This window comes from Macaca fascicularis, chromosome Y (assembly GCF_037993035.2).
Source record: "Macaca fascicularis isolate 582-1 chromosome Y, T2T-MFA8v1.1".
Classification (NCBI taxonomy): Eukaryota; Metazoa; Chordata; class Mammalia; order Primates; family Cercopithecidae; genus Macaca; species Macaca fascicularis.
Window position 1 is genome coordinate 6,282,431 of NC_132903.1, and position 12,086 is coordinate 6,294,516.

The following is a 12,086-nucleotide window of genomic DNA, read 5'->3' on the forward strand; positions in this document are numbered from 1 at the left end:
TCGGGGTCAGGGACCCACTTAAGCAGGCAGTCTGTCCATTCTTAGATCTCAACCTCCATGCTGTGAGAACCACTGCTCTCTTCAAAGCTGTCAAGCAGGGATATTTACATCTGCAGAGGCTTTTGCTGCTTTTTGTTTAGCCATCTTGTTTTTACTCACTTGACTATTTTAGCATCATGCATTTGGAAAACTTCTGTTGGTTAATTTATGCATATTATTTTCAATATGTGGACACATTTCATTATACGGGGCCAAAAAGTCACATTTGTTAATGATGTCAACAAATTCATTTGAAAATATTTTGTGAGGTGTAGGCAGGGGAGGGAGGAGCGAGGGCAGCAGGGGAAGGAGGGAATTGGGCAGGGAGGGAAGTGTTGGGGCGTGGGGAGGGAGAAAAAGAATGAAAATATTTTCCGTGTCCCTGCCTGCAGAGTCGGTGTGCGGTTTGGGAGAAAATGTGTTGGCTATTTTGGGGCGGTCATGTGGGCTGGCGGGCTCCGAGAGGCCCTGGGACAGTCCCAGCCTAGAGCCGTACCCCTCTAGAGGTCCCCCAGTACCACTAGCCCCAGACATTGCGACTCTCCATCCCAGAGACCACCCGACACTGGGGACCTTGGGGCTCTGCCGTCACCCTTCCCCCTCCCACTTCAGCAGCTACAGCCCAGTTCCCTCAACCTGACCCAGTATGTAGGAGTCAGTCTCCAAAGGCGGCCAGTCAGACTCTTGGAGACCCAGTGGGCAGGCCAGGCAGGGCGGGCATGTAGCCTCCCAGACTGGGGCAGTGGGTATGTGTGAAGGCTGTGGCTGAAGACCTCCCCCACCCACTGCAGACCCCAGGGGACTCCCACATCACAGCTGCCATGGCCACCAATAAGGAAAGACTCTCTGCGGCTGGTGCCCTGGGGCCTGGATCTGGCTACTCAGGAGCAGGTTTCCCTTTCGCCTTCCCAGGGGCACTCAGGGGGTCGCCGCCTTTTGAGATGCTGAGCTCTAGCTTCCAGGGCCTGGGCCAGCCTGACCTTCCCAAGGAGATGGCCTCTCTGTCAGTGGATACACAGAGCACCAGCTCAGAGGAGATGCTGCCCAGCTCACCCTCACCCCCTCCGCCTCCTCAGGTCTATAAGCCATGCTTTGTGTGCAATGACAAGCCCTCTGGCTATCTCTATGGGGTCAGCTCTTGTCAAGGCTGCAAGGGCTTCTTTCACTGAAGTATCCAGAAGAACAGGGGGTACATATGTCATCGCGACAAAAACTGTATCATCAACAAGGTGACCAGGAATCGCTGCCAGTACTGCCAGCTACAGAAATGCTTCCAAGTGGGCATGTCCAAGGAAGCTGTGCGAAATGACTGGAACAAGAAGAAGAAAGAGGTGAAGGAAGAAGGGTCACCTGAGAGCTATGGGCTGAGCCGCCAGTTAGAAGAGCTCATCGCCAAGGTCAGCAAAGCCCATCAGGAGACCTTCCCCTCACTCTGCCAGTTGGGCAAGTATACCCGGAACTCCAGTGCAGACCACCGCGTGCAGCTAGACCTGGGAGTGTGGGACAAGTTCAGTGCACTGGCCACCAAGTGCATCATCAAGATTGTGGAGTTTGCCAAGCAGTTGCTTGGCTTTACAGGGCTGAGCACTGCTGACCAGATAACTCTGCTCAAGGCTGCCTGCCTAGATATCCTGATGCTGCAGATCTGCACAAGGTACACCCCAGAGTAGGACACCATGACCTTCTCCAAAGGGCTGACCCTGAACCAGACCCAGATGCACAATGCTGGCCTCGGGCCCCTCACAGACCCTGTCTTTGCCTTTGCTGGGCAGCTTCTTCCCCTGGAGATGGATGACACCGAGACAGGGCTGTTCAGCACCATCTGCCTCATTGGGGGAGACTGTATGGACCTGGAGGAGCCGGAAAAAGTGGACAAGTCGCAGGAGCTACTGCTAGAAACCCGCCCCGAGGCTCTACGCCTGGGGCCGGTGGCCCAGCCGGCCCTACATGTTCCCAAAGATGCTCCTGAAGATCACTGCCCTCCGGCGCATCAGCACTAAGGGAGCCCAAAGGGCCGTTACCCTGAAGATGGAGATTCCAGGCCCAGTGCCTCCCCTAATCCTAGAGATGCTGGAGAACCCTGAAATGTTTGAGCGTGACTCCTCGCAGCCTGGTCCCCATCCTAATGTCTCTAGCAAAGATGAAGGGGCCAGGGCAAAGGGGGCCTGAAGTCCCCAGCCTGACCAGGGCCCCAGACCTCCCGCCATGGCGGTTGGGGCTCCAGGCAGCAGTCTGACCATCTCCCAGACCGCCAGTGACTTGGGGAGGACCTGCTCTGCCCTCTCCCCACTCCTTCCAATAAGCTCCTTGTTTTTGCCAAAGTTTCCAGGGGTGCCTCTGTATTCATCCACTTCCCGATCTAATCGACTCCCTTGCCAGTCCTGGGGGCCTGCCCTGCTTCCATCAGGAGAGAGGGCAGAGGGATGAGCCTGGGTTTGGACTCTAAAATCTCAGCATTGCCCCTTGGGTGTCAGGGTCCTAGGCTCCCCAGGGCAAGAGGAAGACCCTGACATTCCACAGTCCCTTCCTCTGCCAGGTGCTTGGTTCTCTGGGAGCAAATAATTACACTAGAGACCAAAAAGAGGCCAAAGGAGAAGGGCTGAGCCCACCTTCTTGCCCCTACCCTTGGTGCCTACTGCTGTATGATGCACCTGCAAGGAGTGTGCTAGCCTCTGTGCCCCGTCCATGTGCCAGGTCAAGGTGGAGGCAGGCTGGGCCATGCATTTCTGGGGCAGGAACAGAGGGTGAAAGGGACAGATAGATGCAGGTCCATTCTGCACCTCTTGGCTGGAGTGCAGCATTCACCCTATGCCCTCAGTTACAAGTCCCTCCCCCAGCCCTGTCCTGTGCCTTGAGCTCCTCCTGCCCTCCATCTCAGCCAATGGGGCAGGCACCCTCCTACACTACAGAGGGGCCAGGGGATCCCTCTTTCCCTAGTGCCTTCCACCCTTTATCCCCCAGAGCAGCTTGGCCCAGGGATGGGGGTGCTGCTTAGCAGATCCTGCCCTGACCCGGAGGAAGCCTCTATTTATTTATTTATTAGCTTTTATTTACACCCTGGAATTGACCCCTTCCTCTAGGGTTCTTGGGTGGGGAAGCCTGCGGTCCCTGTGACCTCTCCCTTCTTTCTCCAATCCCCAGTTTGTACTTAGCTGCCAAATAAGATTCCCATTGACTCCCTGTGTTCTCTTGAGGGGTCAGGGTACTGTCCCCTCCCCTCTGTTTACATCTCCCCTCTAGCCTGTTGTATCGCGTATTGCTGAGTTTTCTATTTTTGCAAAATAAAGTGATGGAAACTCAAAAAAAAAAAAAAAGAAAAAGAAAATATTTTGCTACAGGGAGTTCTCAGTAGTCAATGAAAGTTTTCTAAAAATCTGATTTTTCCTTGAAGTGAGGGGCTCACTTTATTCAATTCTGAATTATCATGTGAGTCCATCAGACATTCCTTCAAATGCTTTTGTCTTCCCATGAAAACTTCAGTCACTTCAGAATACAACTGAAGCAATATCACACTTGTTTTTCTCATAAACAGCCTTCATAACTTCAGTATGCAGCAGAAGTGCTTCATGAGCAGTTTCCATTTCACTGTAGAGATTCTTAACATGAAATATATAAAAGAGCTGTATACAATTTTATTGTTTCCTCCAAACCACTCTTAAGTGAAATGGCGCTTTCTCTTCTTTGTGTCTGAGACTGCATGGTGCTAAAAAAACACAATGACTATTCATACCTTTTGGTGTCACTGTTTTGATTTGTTTTAAGAACCCAGTAGCTTTACTCACCATTGTTTTGTCCCTGAAGTGCATATGTCAGCATTCAGGAAAAGGCACATGGCATGAATATGCTATGAAAATTGTTTTGACCTCCTGGTTTTAAACACCCTCATAGGATCTTGGGGACTCCAAGGTTCTGAAAACCACACTTTGATAATTACTACTCTAGCCTACTATAGACATTTATAATTGTGGACAATTACGGCTTTGATTTTGATATGTTCTGTTACTGCAGTTTATCCTGTTGCAATTATGAATGATTTGTGAACCACGACTACTCCCAAGTATGTTTGACCTATTGGTTTCTTACTTTACTAAGAACTTTGCTTCCACCAAGGTATGTGTTTTATAAGACAACAAAACAAATAATTACATTTTTCACATTAGACTGGAATTCACAACAAGCATAGAGCTACAAGTAAAATAAAAATAAATAAATAAAATTTTCAGAACTCTAATTTTATTCCATAAACTAGCTACTTTAAAAACTTCACCATTATTAGAATTAGCTTCATTGAAAATTCTATTTCTGTCTTCTGATGTCACAAACAGAAAACGGATGCCATTCATGTGCTTGTGAAGGTGAAGCTCTTTTGCTAGCGGAGCCACTGTGCTAACATCCATCTCTTTGCTTTTCACATACAAACAAGAACATTTGGAGCTGAAAAGGAGGCAAATTAGACCGGCCATGGTGGCTCATGTCTGTAATCCCAGCACTTTGAGAGGCTGCGGCAGGCAGATCACTTGAGGTCATGAGTTTGAGGCCAGCCTGGCTAATATGGTGAAACTCCATCTCTAATAAAAATATAAAAATTATCCAGGCATGGCCGTACATTCCTGTAGTCCCACCTACTCAGGAGGCTGAGGCAGGAGAATGGCTTTAACCTGAGAGGTGGAGATGGCAGTGAGCAGAGATTACACTACTGCCCTCCAGCCTGTGTGACAGAGCATGACTCTGTTTTAGGATAAAAAAATTTAAAAAGAGGAAATTAATATTTAGTAGTCATTCTATCTAAATTAAAAAGACATATCAACATGAATTACAAAGCTGCTATGATAAGAGCATTTAGACAGCTATTTATGTGCATTAACTGGAACATTATTTTTCACCGTATATTTGCTGTGTACCTAACCAATAATGCCCTACTGCCATGCTGAAGTTTTTAACCTGATGGCTTTAAATGTATTTCTTGGGCAGTAGTACCAGCCATGGGTCAACTGACTAATATACCAGATGGCCAGTATTGCTGACCATTGTTGTCAACAGTCAGAAGCCAACAGCACCTAGGTTTTTCTTTCCCAGCACAATTTGCCATATCAGTGAGGCCCCAGCACACTGTCTTTAAACAGCAGTGTTAATCACTTTGCACCAGGAAAAGTTTAGGACAAGAGGTTAGCTGCTAGTATTTCAGAAGTAACCAGGGGAAGTGGGAACTCAGAATACCAAGTCTGCATTACATATACTACTAGAGAACACCATGCAAGCCGACTCTGCAACTTCACAGAAGAGCTCTACCCAACTTTCCCAGCTGTTTAAAGTGCAACTATGAACAATAACATCATTAACTATAATGCAATCCATAACCAATGCTAAACTGAAGGGGCTTCTGAGACAACCAGCAAATACATGCCCATTTTGAATGTGCAAGAAACATGTCCCATAAAACCAAGAATTGTGGCTACCAAATGAAGTAAATGGATTGCAGGAAGTCTACAATGTCATGGAATTCTCTAAATCAATGGTTCCTAACCTTTTGGAGAAAGGATGATAATCACCCTTTGAGTTTCTTCTTTTCTTTTCTTCTTTTGAGACAGAATTTAGCTCTGTCACCCAGGCTAGAGTGAAGTAGTGCGATCTCGGCTCACTGCAACCTCTGCCTCCCAGGTTCAAGCAACTCTTGTGCCTCAGCCCCAAGAGAATCTGGGATTACAGGCACCCGCCAGCACACCCAGCTAATTTTCTTTCTGTTTTTTTTTAATAGAGATGGAGTTTTGACAAGTCGGCCAGATTGGTCCCGAACTCTTGACCTCAAGTGATCTGCTTGCCTCGGCCTGCCAAAGTGCTGGGATAACAGCCATAAGCACACAGGAGAATTTGAGAACTTGAGAATTTTCTGAGTGTTATGAACAGCCTCCCTGGAAGAATGCAGCTCTCTGTAAATACTGTCCATCAAATTTCAGAGTCCAAAGAGATCCTGAAGTCTATAATCTCCCAACCTCTACTGTCTGAATCTCCCAAAACCATAATTCTTCAATGGTGGCTCTATCTCTTGTTGGGGTCACTGTGGAATTTTGTGAGTTATTTGTGTGTGCGTTATTATTATTGTTATACTAATTAATTGTCACTGCTGACATTTAGTGGACAAATGCCAGGAATGAGAAAATGTTTAAAAACATACATGACATGAAACAAAACAACAAAAGAATTCTATCATTTCCTATACAATTTTGAAATTTCCTGCTAGGTATTTATGTATATATAAAACCTCTCAATAGTGACCTGAATCTAAATCTAGAACCAAACTCCACTTTATATCTAAACCCAAGAACTGTTTTGCACATTTTTATAAGCATTGAACTTTCCAAGAAACAGCTGCCAAGTAATTAAAGGAAAAATTATAGTCTGTTTATTTGGAAACTTAGCAAGAGTTGTTAATAATTTCAGAAAAATTCCAACACTGCTTATGGCATTTGAGTCCCTGGCACAAAGAATTCACCATCTCCACCCCATACTCCTAGTGTGTGTCCAGGGCACTTGTGACTATCACAAACAGCTGATTTGATGTGCACGTATAAATATCGGAGCACTTGCTTGTGTCATGCAGTGAAAATACACACATTATATCATTGCAAATTACTTTCCATAATTTTTATTCTTTGAATTGCAGTTAGGAAACTTCATAGAGCATTGGAGAATCATTATATATTGTGCATGTAAAGTATTTGTGCCTGATACTTAGTAAACACTATAATCTATAAAATTAGCTGTCATTAATGCCATTTTTATTGTTAATATAAGTGTATCAGAACAAGTGGCACATTTTAAATATTTGTTATATAAGTGGGAGATTTGTGTCTCTGAAAGTTTGGAAGAATTGCTCTAGGAATAATCCAGTTTGAGGGATTTAAAGAAAATTGTCTTTAAGTGAGAGACATGATGTTAAGATCTGTCTTTAAAAGATAGGCATGTTTTACTCCCATTGCCTTAAATGTGTCATGTTTTTCACATCACTGAAATGCTTCCTCAGCCTAAAAAAGAAGTCCTGATTGTGCTTGTAATTTTAGATGATTTTAACCTTTTTCCCTTGTTCCACTCAGAACATACAGTCCACCTCCTCCATATTTACTGAGTGTTGACAGAATGGATAACCATTTACAGAGAAGTCTTTTGCCTCCAACATTAAATGACATGTTTGCTCAAACAAAAGCAAATTCATGGAGCCTCACTGCAAACAGGCCGTGGCTGTATCCCTCATAAGGTTGTTCATGAAGTCTTTGTTTACTATGTCTGCCTGTCTCACATCCCTCTGTGATTACAGCCACACCTATCAACATCTGTGTTTATGATCAATCAGTTTTTTCTCTCTGTGATCTCCTAGGGAATCCAATGCAATCAACCCCACCAAAACGGTGACATTTCAGCACTTTGGTCCTTGCTGAGGAGCAAATAAGATGTTTGATTTCTGCTGATAAAATAAAATTGGCAACCATGAGACCTAAGAGATTCTGAGAAATGTCATGGACTTTATAACTTCTTTCAATAAAAGTCAAATCATGCATTATTTTCTTGACTGCATTTCAGGGAGTAAGAACCGAGAATTTTGCTAAATGTGTGTGTGTGTGTGTGTGTGTGTGTGTGTGTGTGTATAGCTATCTGTATTTATGCACACAGACACCCATATCTTCAAGACATTTATGTATCTTCAGGAAATAGTGACTTTCCTGAGGATATGTAAATTTCATATATATATATATATTTTTTTTCTTATCTTTTGAGAAATGCCTACTGCTTCTTCTTTCACTCCTCAAATAAATCTCCTTTAAATTTCATAATTTGGGCCGGGCGCGGTGGCTCAAGCCTGTAATCCCAGCACTTTGGGAGGCCGAGGCGGGTGGATCACGAGGTCAGGAGATCGAGACTATCCCGGCTAACATGGTGAAACCCCGTCTCTACTAAAAATACAAAAAAAAAAAAACTAGCCGGGCGTGGTGGCGGGCGCCTGTAGTCTCAGCTACTTGGGAGGCTGAGGCGGGAGAACGGCGTGAACCCGGGAGGCGGAGCTTGCAGTGAGCCGAGATCATGCCACTGCACTCCAGCCTGGGAGACACAGCGAGACTCCGTCTCAAAAAATAAATAAATAAATAAATAAATAAATAAATAGATAAATAAATTTCATAATTTGCAATGTAAGATGTGCATAATACTCTGTTTTGTAATCCTTAAAGTGCATAAATCCACTTTCTGTCAATATCAGTAATGAGTCAGCAATAAGTGCTTATCAGAAAAAACAATTCCACAGTACATCCTACCTAAGTTCTCATTTATCCCAGCCAGAGTTATTATCTTAAGGAAAAGTAATTGAAGGAGAAGTAGCTTACCTACCTTCTAGAATTCTAAAATATCTGGAAATTGTGTAGTCTGTGTATTTGGACAATAGGTTCTATTTGTTTGTTTGATTTTGCCAGCTCCACATGAAATTCAAATTTATCATGGATACTAAAAGTAAAAATTAACTGGGCATGGTGGTGAACCTAAAGTCCCAGCTACCTCAGAGGCTGACTTGAGCCCAGGAGATCAAGCCTGCAGTGAGCTATGATCATGTCACTGCAATACAATCTGGGTGATAGAGCGAGACCCTAACTCTGAAAAAAAAATTTACCAAGCAATTAAAATAAATGCTACACAATTTTATGTGGGTTGGAGCCAACTTGATGGGTAAATTATGTCAAGCTATGCCTGTATTCCCAGCTGTTCAGAAGGTTAATGTAGGATTGTTTGAATCAGGAAGTAAAGGCTTCAGTGAGCTATGATTGTACCACTGCACTCCAGCCTAGGCAACAGAGTAAGAACTTGTGTCTAAAAATATAAGCTAAAATAGTATGCTTTTTCTTTAACTTTTTTTATCTGTAACTGGATATCTCTTATAACTGAATGTTGAATTGTTTGATCAAAGCCTATGGAAAGAGCAAGATTCCTCTTATGGAGGGAGTTTCCATTAATAGTAAGAGGCAATGTGAGGATGTGCTCTGATTGTATTTCAGGCATCTCAGAAGCAAAGACTCAGCTGTATGGCTGATGAATATTTATCAGGTTCTGACTAAAACCCCAGACTGTGGTAAGTACAAGGAAAACTGAGGGAAATGAGACGTGGTATATCTTCTGGATGAGCTCATTGTCTTAGAAAAAGTACAGACAGAAATCCAGGGCAGAGAGAACGTCTTGCCACCACCTCATGCTGCATGGTAAATGATGAATCCAGTGTGAACTGAATGTTTCCCAATCCTAGAAGGCAATATCCTAATTAATTAAGATGCTATATTTTTCATTCTAAGAAAAAAAAATGAAAGGAATATTAGTTTACCTTTACTTGCAATAGACCATTCTAAAAGCATGTCTTGTGCAGCTATTCTATTAAGTAGAATGAGCATTATACTAAGCACTTTTGGATGAATGAATCTTTAAAAAAAAATCTTGATTATAATTAAAAGTGATTGGGAAGACAAAGTGAATGCCCATGAAACAATAGGCAATATTGTTGCCTATTTGAATGTATTTACCTGTGACTTCCAAGCAATTACAATAAATGCTACACAGTTTAATGAGGGTTGGAGCCAACTTCACTGGTAAGATCTTCAAAAACAAAGTGGGATTTGCAGCATAATTAGGATTTATCTCAAAATTTGGAGGAAGATACGTCATTTTATAGCAGAAGTTGATAAAATGATTCAAGTCATTAAGTTAGAAGGGAATATTTTTAGAAACCTTGCTTAAAACAGACTGACAAGGCCGGGCGCGGTGGCTCAAGCCTGTAATCCCAGCACTTTGGGAGGCCGAGACGGGTGGATCACGAGGTCAGGAGATCGAGACCATCCTGGCTAACACGGTGAAACCCCGTCTCTACTAAAAATACAAAAAACTAGCCGGGCGAGGTGGCGGGCGCCTGTAGTCCCAGCTACTCGGGAGGCTGAGGCAGGAGAATGGCGTAAACCCAGGAGGCGGAGCTTGCAATGAGCTGAGATCCGGCCACTGCACTCCAGCCCGGGCAACACAGCAAGACTCCATCTCAAAAAAAAAAAAAAAAAAAAAAAAAAAAAAAAAAAAAAAAACAGACTGACAAACAGTTGAGTTTGTACAATACAGGGAGTCAACACCCATTTGTCTAAGTAGAGAAGTGAAAATTGTAAAAAATCCAGAAATCAAGAAGAAATTTACATTTATAATTGAACAATGGAAAAGTATAGAAGGGTTTGAAGCAGAAAATTTCAATTAGCATTTCAGTAAGATGAAACTTATAGAAAAAATGGCCAGTTGACAGAAATAAGAGAATGTCCAGTCAATCAGGTTCTTTGAATGTCAAGTCAATTAGTAGCTTCTTTGAGAAGCTACTGGCCTCATTTACAGAAGAGGGTAAGTGTGGGTAAAGGTGGAATTAATGGAAAGGAAGACTTATATGATTTGTGTTCCCACCAATATAGCAGAGTGGTTATGCCCAACCAACACTCCCACTAAAGAGATCATGGAAGTTCTAGAAAAAGTGGAATGTTCTTTAAAAGACATATCCAATTCTAAGAAAGTAGAAGTTATTAATTGCTAGGAGTAGAAACATAATAGGTCAGGAAACCTGAGTATTCAGAAGATTTGAAACTTCCTTGAGCTACTCAGTCATTATAAGGATAGATAATAAAGAAGATACTGATCTTGTACTGAGGATGGGGTTGGAATTAAAAACTTTTAGTTCAGTGACAAACTCAAAAGAGTATTCTGCCAGTCTGGTATTGGACTAGAAAAGATATCTGACAGCTAAAACAAGAAAAAGAAAAAAAAAAGAAAAAAGAAAAATTTACCCTTTGGAACAAACTCCAGGCTGGAAAAATGTCTCCTCTAATGAATTTGCACTTTCAGAATTGTCCTTGCAAAGATTTGGGGGTTAGCCCTTACCTTAGCTGCATAATTTAAGAAGATTCAAGACAATAACTGGACTTCTGATGGTGCCACATTGGTAATGCACAGGATGCATAGATCTTGGAAGGTGGTTCCTCCCCTGAAAAACTGGGCATAAGATGCCAAACATGGGATCTTGTAGATGCACAGGTTAACAAACATGCAAACTGAAATTGAAAACCACACAAGGTGACAAGCCACCAAGAACAAGAGTTAGCTGTAGAAACGAACAATATATTCAAGGAATTCAAATTTTTGGATGCTCAAACATAGAATGTAACACCTCAAATATGTAGAATTTTGGATGTAACTCAAATATATTTAGGATGTTTACAGAAGCAAACAGGAAACAGACTGCATGAATAGGACATAAAGGTAAAAAAAAAAAAAGACAAGCAATCGTCCCAAAGACAGCCTTCCAAAGCAGTGGGATTCCAGGTGTCAATTGCTGCACCCACCCAAGAAAGATCGTCTTGATTTAAATTCACAACTGAAATTGTTGTAAAGAGACCCAAGATGGGAGGATTGCTTGAGCCCAGGAGTTGGGAGAATAGCCTGGAAAACCTAGCTAGAGACCATGTTTACAAACAAACAAAAAAAGCTGCAAACAAACAAATGACACAAACAAATGACACAAACAAGCAAAAGACACAACACATAGAGCATTTGGGACTATGTATTAAAATTAAAACAGTGTAGATTAAACAGGAGATAACATAGATCTAAGGAAAATTATAGTGTATTAGAAATTATATATTAACTGTGCCACACTTCCAATTCCTCTATGTCACTTTACCTTTTGTCTGTAAATTTGTTCTGACCATGAGGCACCGCTGGAGTCTCTGTGAATCTACTGTGATTCTGGGGGCTGTCCAATTTGTGAATTGTTCATTGCTCAATTAAAGTCCTTTAAATTTAATTCGGCTGAAGTTTTTCTTTTATCAGCCCCCCAAATAAATAAGTAGGTAAATTCATTGATATGTTCCTTTGATTTAACTGATTCTCAATGTACACGTACATCAAAATATCACAATGTATACTGTAAATATATATTATATAATTTTTATTTTTCAATTAATCATTGAATAGAAGGACTCCCTATTTACTAACAA

General features: G+C 42.5%; 1 pseudogene; it reads left to right on the forward strand.

Moving 5' to 3' along the window:
- Nucleotides 1-860: 860 nt before the first annotated feature.
- On the forward strand, nt 861-2,222 carry LOC141409520 (retinoic acid receptor gamma pseudogene; annotated as a pseudogene).
- Nucleotides 2,223-12,086: the final 9,864 nt, after the last annotated feature.